This window comes from Trachymyrmex septentrionalis, unplaced genomic scaffold (genome assembly GCF_001594115.1).
Source record: "Trachymyrmex septentrionalis isolate Tsep2-gDNA-1 unplaced genomic scaffold, Tsep1.0 scaffold40, whole genome shotgun sequence".
Lineage (NCBI taxonomy): Eukaryota > Metazoa > Arthropoda > Insecta > Hymenoptera > Formicidae > Trachymyrmex > Trachymyrmex septentrionalis.
Window position 1 is genome coordinate 4,133,277 of NW_017305569.1, and position 6,777 is coordinate 4,140,053.

General features: G+C 31.5%; 1 protein-coding gene across 3 annotated transcripts in view; it reads left to right on the top strand.

Moving 5' to 3' along the window:
- Positions 1 to 6,777, top strand: part of LOC108751128 (basement membrane-specific heparan sulfate proteoglycan core protein-like) — a 235,722-nt gene that overhangs the window by 81,915 nt on the left and 147,030 nt on the right. The gene's annotated exons all lie outside the window — the stretch shown is intronic.

Sequence of the window (6,777 nt, forward strand, 5' to 3'; positions counted from 1 at the left end):
AATTTAGAGAACTAAAAATCGCACAGGTCTATCTAGAATTATATATAAATGAGAGTATCTCTTTTTATATTTTAATATTAATAGATACTAGTGTCTCTTATTATAAAATCATAGTTAGAAGTCTATTTTTAACGAAGAGAATCAGAAGCATAGTAGTAATATTTCTTCATAACAGATATGATAAGTGCTTGAAAACATGCGAATGCAATATGCACGTGTTTTCTGGTTGGCGGTGCATATGCAAAACTGTTTCGCTTCTGTTTGTTACAGCCTTGTATAAACAAAGAAGACATCTGTCTTTGTTGGATGAAACCACTTTTATATATACAATGTAAGCATGTAATGACGCCATTTCCACCTACTGCAGACCAGTCGCCACTGTAAAACGTTTGTTAAGTTCTGCTGCTAAATACCATTTTCACAAATCCGCCTTTCAGCAAATGGCAGACAACACGCCGTTGCATTTGCGTATTTTCCTTTTCGCGCGCGAACGATTTTCAAGCGCATTCCTGCGTGCTTCTATCGGAAAAGCTGCTCAATAATATCATCACGAAATAGTTTTCTTCACGCTGTCATCGTGACTACGAGAAATTTGCAAATTCTATCGCGCAATTTCAGCATTCTTTCTCGAAGAGAAAAAAATTATGCTGGTTTTTCGATGGCAGTTCGAATAGTTTAATATTAATATAATGTTATCATCTTTATGGATGTATGTATCATATCTTAAAATATTACCAAAAATATAAAATTTTATAAATTGTTCCATTATTACGTCTGAGTATCTGTGTAAAATTTAAACATAATTTATTGGTTTAAAAGTTTCAATTTTACTGTTTGCCTTGATTTTCATGTAAAATTGCATTTTGTTTTTATTTGTAAATTTGATGAGAGAGTAGTATGACAAATTAAAAATTAAATTTTTTCATATCTACTAACAAAATTCTAATAAATATTTATGTAAAAGTTGATTTTTAAATTTATTTATTTATTTACAAATAATTCACTTAAAACTCACTATTGCGCTAAATAAAAACTCTAAATAATAAATCACCAATGTAGCATTTTGTTTTTTACAGTTAGTTTCATATTCACGATTAAAATTTTGTGGCCAATATTAGCTGATATTTTTGATAATATTTTGAAATAACATATATATATAATATAATCCATATATCCTTAAATGATAACACTATAATATTAAACCATTTATCACTGACACTGAAGAAACTAATTCTTTAAAAAGAAATACTGAAACTGCCCGGTAGAATACGCAGATTTTTTGTAGACACGATGACAGTATAAAGAAAACTATTTTATAATGATACTTTATTGGGCAGTTTTTTTTGGCTGATTTTTTGGCTGATACTTTTAGTTGATATTGTATAGTTAAAACGTTCTTAAGAAACGTCGGCATAGAATTTTGCACATTTCCGTTTGCTAGATTATTCAACAAAGCGTAAGAGACTTTCTACAATAAACCATTAGTAATAAATTAGAAGTCAAAAACTAAAAATTGAATGATATGACAATCATAATCGATTATTCTTTTCATACATTTAACTGTAATTGATTAATTTTTAATTTTTGAGTTCTAATCTATTATTAATGGATTATTGTAGGAAGCCTCTAAGATTTTACTTTATATACTAAAATTAAAAAATCTTATTTTCCAGTTCTCGGTAGATACAACTGATAATGTACGCATTAAAATACCATTCGTTATGTCGCGAATGTAAAACGTCCTCACCATTACAACGAAAGATCCCAACTGAGTTATAGGGACGATTAAGATTGTAAAAAAGAGAAGAATTACAGTTACGCAAGGAGTGAAGATTTACGAGTGGACAACCGCCTGTATATCAGACCGTCTGATTACAATTTGTATATATGGAAAAGGCATAAAAGTTTTCGATAATATTTTGCGATCGATATCTACTCGCATGCGAGGACGTCTTAAATTTCGGCTTGGTGATTTGGAGTTTTGTCATAAAACTCAGTGTGATATAAACGTGTCTAAATAGTAAGTTAGTCTCGCTGGACGATGATGCGGTGCGTGCCATGCCCTGCGGCATTCGCGAATGGTGAATGGAAGACCGTGGACAATTCGGCGATCACCGGTGGAAACTATTCGCTATTCGTATGCATCCACGCGGCTGACATCGTCAGTAGCTATGCGGCGCAGAAGTCAGGCTAAATTAAACCAGATATTCCTCACGATAACACTTTCGTCCGGCACTCCATGGCGGCTTGCGTTTCAGTTGCGCTCGAAACTATTAGCTCAGGTATCCCGGCCGATCACCAGGTTTCATTCCGCGGAAGTCTTGTCGTGAATATTCGTGATACTTGTTTCAGAGTATCACGCGCGATGCATTCCAATATTTTTCGTTGGTCGCAAGTTAATTATAAGGTGTAATGATACGTGTAACGAAAATTTCTTTGATTTCATAAAAAATATTAAAAACACTTCGAGAAACACTAGAGATGATATTATTAGAAATAATATTTGCAGTGGAATGCAAAAATTAGTTTAAGTTTGCAAATAAAATGAAAATTGAAGAGATGAGAAATAAACAAGGTATCCAGTCGCCTAAAAACCAAATAATTAAATCGTGAATGGAAAACATTTTGCTTTACCGATTTTTCATATTATACGAACGCTACTGGAATGTGAAAATCTCGTTAGTCGAGTTTTCTCAGAGGATTGACAAGGTTTAACTTACCTTGCCGATTCTCAAAATTTCAACGCTTTTTCACCGTTTCCTTTTTTCCGTTTCTCGTGAAATGATCACGCAGATCTATGAGGCGGATTATCATATACCTACAGAGTTAAGCCTTTAGGCAAGATGAAATAGCTGAGCATTTTTACGCCCCACGACAACTAAGGCGACGCTCCCTTTGAGAAACGCCCGAAAGAAAATGAGTAAATATAGGCGTCGGATCTCCTTACTTTTCCTTGCTTGTGGTTTCGTATCTGTCTGAAGAGTAAGCGTCTTTAGAAAATACCATCCTCCTCAACGGCCCTTTCTCTGTGCTTTCACTACGCCTCTGGCGTTCTTGCCCTTTTTATGGGCACATCTTCCTTCGCTCGAAACAGCGCTAAAAAGGGGAATTCGTGGCTAACATCGTTCACTTGCTTGGTTGAAAACCCGATTGGCGTTGAAATAGCGATCCCTCGATGCTCGTTCGAGCAATCTAACCCTTTGAGAATCATGCAATTTTCTCATGCCTAGTGTAAAGAGCTACCTTTGCAGTTTACAGAAAAATCCGAAGAAACCGATCTTGATTTGTATCTATATATATAATTTCTTTCAAATATATATATCTATAGAATGTTTAGAAGAAATATTAAATGCTTATTTGTCGATTCAAGTTTAACGATTCAAGTCCAAAGTAATTTTTTAGAGTATAATGATTATGTGTATATGAATTAATTTCAAACTACACTTTTATTTTATACGATTTTTATCAGATTCTGTGTTAAAATATAATATATAAACACAAGGACAATAATTATATTTGATTTTACTGACAATTATAAATTTGTGCTAGTTTTATAAAATATACATATGGGGATAGTGTGTACTTGACATCGTTTTTTTTACCTTTTTCAAAAGTAATTTTATATGGGTTCTAATAACATAAAACTAAGGTTTTTCATCAAGGTTTCTTCCATGTAAAAACGCTTGATAGATACTTATGCGATTTAATGAACTACGTAATTGAGACAAATATCTCGCTTCAAATATTGGAAAAAGGTACACGTTAGGCGTAATCAACGAGAAAAAATTACTGCAGAAGATAAATGAGCGATTATCGAAGTGTTCCGAAAAGGATATCGGAGATGCACGCTCCGAAGATAGATAAGAAATTATATAAGCTGTGTCGGGAAGCCGCAAAACTTTTTCAGCTCGTAAATAAGGAAAAAAACCTACCTTGCGTAATCGCTGCACCACGACGGAATCAGATGGTTGTAAATTGCCTTAGTCGTCGTCGTTGTTGCTGGGGCTGAAAGAGAAGGAGCGTTGGTTTGGGGATGGTCTGCATCCGTCGTAAAACAGGAGGGACGGTTTAGACGAGCTTCTTTTTTATCCTCCCTTCTTTCACCGAGTAGAGGAAAAACGAAGGACGGTTGAGGTTACAGGAGCAGACCACACTTCAGGCGCTCGTGTCTCCCGCAGCGGCAGTGGAGAAATGCCTCGAAATATGGAATGAAGGTTTTTAGTTTCTCGAAATATACCTCCGTACGACTTGCTTTGTGTGCAGAGGGTTAACTGTATGGAGAAATGCAGTGTTGTTTTCTCTGTTTACATGTAGAAGCCATACTATAAGACAACAAACACGTAGGATGACATGTTGTACAGTAGTATAAAATAATATAGTATTTATTATTTAATCTTGTATGTAATTAACAATAATTTATAATTTTAATTCTATAAAGCTTAAAGTTTTTACTTATTTATCAATATTTACTTGTCAATGTTATTATAGTTAATATAATTATCATAGATTGCAAGAATTAATTTTAAATGTAAAAAAGAAATACAATACGTGAGATAAATGTAAAATAAAAAAATATTTAATTATAATTAAGAATGTGATTTTAGTCACACTAATATTTATTAAAATATGTTAACTCGAATATTTAATAACATTTAAAAAATTAGATCTTATCAAATAGTAAAATGGGCAAGATATTTTTTGTATACTTTAAACTACAATTTTTTGACATAAATATATGAAATATTATTATCTTCGTTGTTTTGATATTTCTTATTAGACTGACGATTCAAACAAATATAAACTATATGATTTTGAAAACGTGTAAAATATGTATTTATCAATGGTAAACTCTAAGTATCACATGTAAGTATCAAAACTTCATTTCTAAGGTAAGAAAAATCATTTCATTAAAAAAGAAAATATTTTATTCTTAGATTTGTAAAAATAGCGGAGTAAAACAACTGGAGGGGTAGAATTAGATCCAGCGGTCAGAAACGTGTCGCTCGTAACTGAAAGATAATAAGAGGACAATGGAAGTGTGAAGTTTCTTTCTTAGAAAGGCAAGAAGATCCATTTCTGAGTTTTACCCTTCTTATGGTGTAATGACGTCATAAAAAGTTTGCCAAATTTTATTGCGTATCTTAAGTCGTACTCTTGATCAATGTTTCATTTTGCTCAGATCTTATGTTTCAGTAATCTTTGGCGATAATTTTTGTCATATTTAATCTGTAATGATATGAGCAAAAAGCAGCATATAAAAACTTATATTTTATTAATTTTTCCATTGAAGAAAAATGTGAAATAAAATATTTAATGCTTTTAAAGTATTTAAAATAATTATTTAAAGCTTTCATTTATAAATATGCGTTTCTATATACAGATATCAATATGCAGTCAATTTAGATCAAATATGGCTAATTTTTTTATTTAGCATGTCATTATATACAAAATGTCAAAATTTTTGATGTGCCATTCTGCCACAGAATTAAGCAAAAAAGAAATACTTATACTTTCTTCTTTTATATTGAAAGCAAAAAGAGTTCTTTTGTTTAACAAAGTTTATTTCTTTTACTGTTCTATTTATATTCGTTTTAAAGTAAATATAGTTTACAGCACAAAAACGAACAAAGCGAAGCCAGAGAGCACAAGTGTAAAAAATAGATTTTAGTGGAGTATAGTTGCTATTTTATACGGTACTGTGTAAAATAGTAACTTTCAGTTTTTTTAATGTTTTTCTAACAACGTATGTTTCTTTAAGCTGAAAGTTTTTCACATGCTAGTGATACGCATGCCGTTGGTCATTCCTGGATCTAGATAATTTGGAAAATAATCAAAACAATTTTTTATATTAAAATGAAATTCATAAATAAATAATAAATCATTTTTGCTTTGCTTATACACGCGATATATTTTGTTTAACTTTTGAGAGAGAAATTGTGAATTTTTTATTTAAAATTAATAATAAAAAACGCTTATTCTATTATAGATTTTATTGTAGATTTCAAATGCAAAATATGTTAGTCACATTAGATTGGCAATGTAAGCATTTCTTGAATAAGCCGAGTGCCAGACAATGTATTTTGATCACGTACTTGCCAACGAAGATGTCGATATTTATTCCCTTGACCAGCAATATAGAAGACATCAGAATGTTTCTTGTAAATATTTACTAGAACGAATATCTGCGATTCTCAAGAGAGCTATCGATGGGAAGGAAATGCGATTTGCCGTACTAGACTCAGTTAACCCATGAATAGCTAATATAAATACAATATTATAAAAAGACTTAATGGAATATAAAGAACTGCTATAGGGTAACTCTGGCAAATACTCCGCGCTGGGATTTACGCCGCAGAAGTCAGAAAAAAATAGAAGGAGTGAAAGTAATTTTTCCACAACTACTCTGTTACATGCCTTTATGTTATATTAATATTGTGTTATGATTTTAGTTTCTTACTATTAATATTAATAAAATTATTGTGAGTTGAATCGATTTGTTACTGTAATAAGTAACGCCATCATAAAGTATAATCTACATAAAATGATCATTGTAAGGCGTGTAAAAGACTTAGTGGTTATTTCGTGATACGTGTAGTGGAATAGTAAAGCATGCTGTATAGCAAAATACAAGTGCTTTGCTTTCGTATTCTTTGTTTAGTTTGTTGTCTTGTATATTCTACCTCTCTCTCTGTTTGGGATATACAGCATATATTTAACTTTTATATATTTTACAATAAAACCTAAGCATATATCTTTGTATATCTATTAAAGAATTTT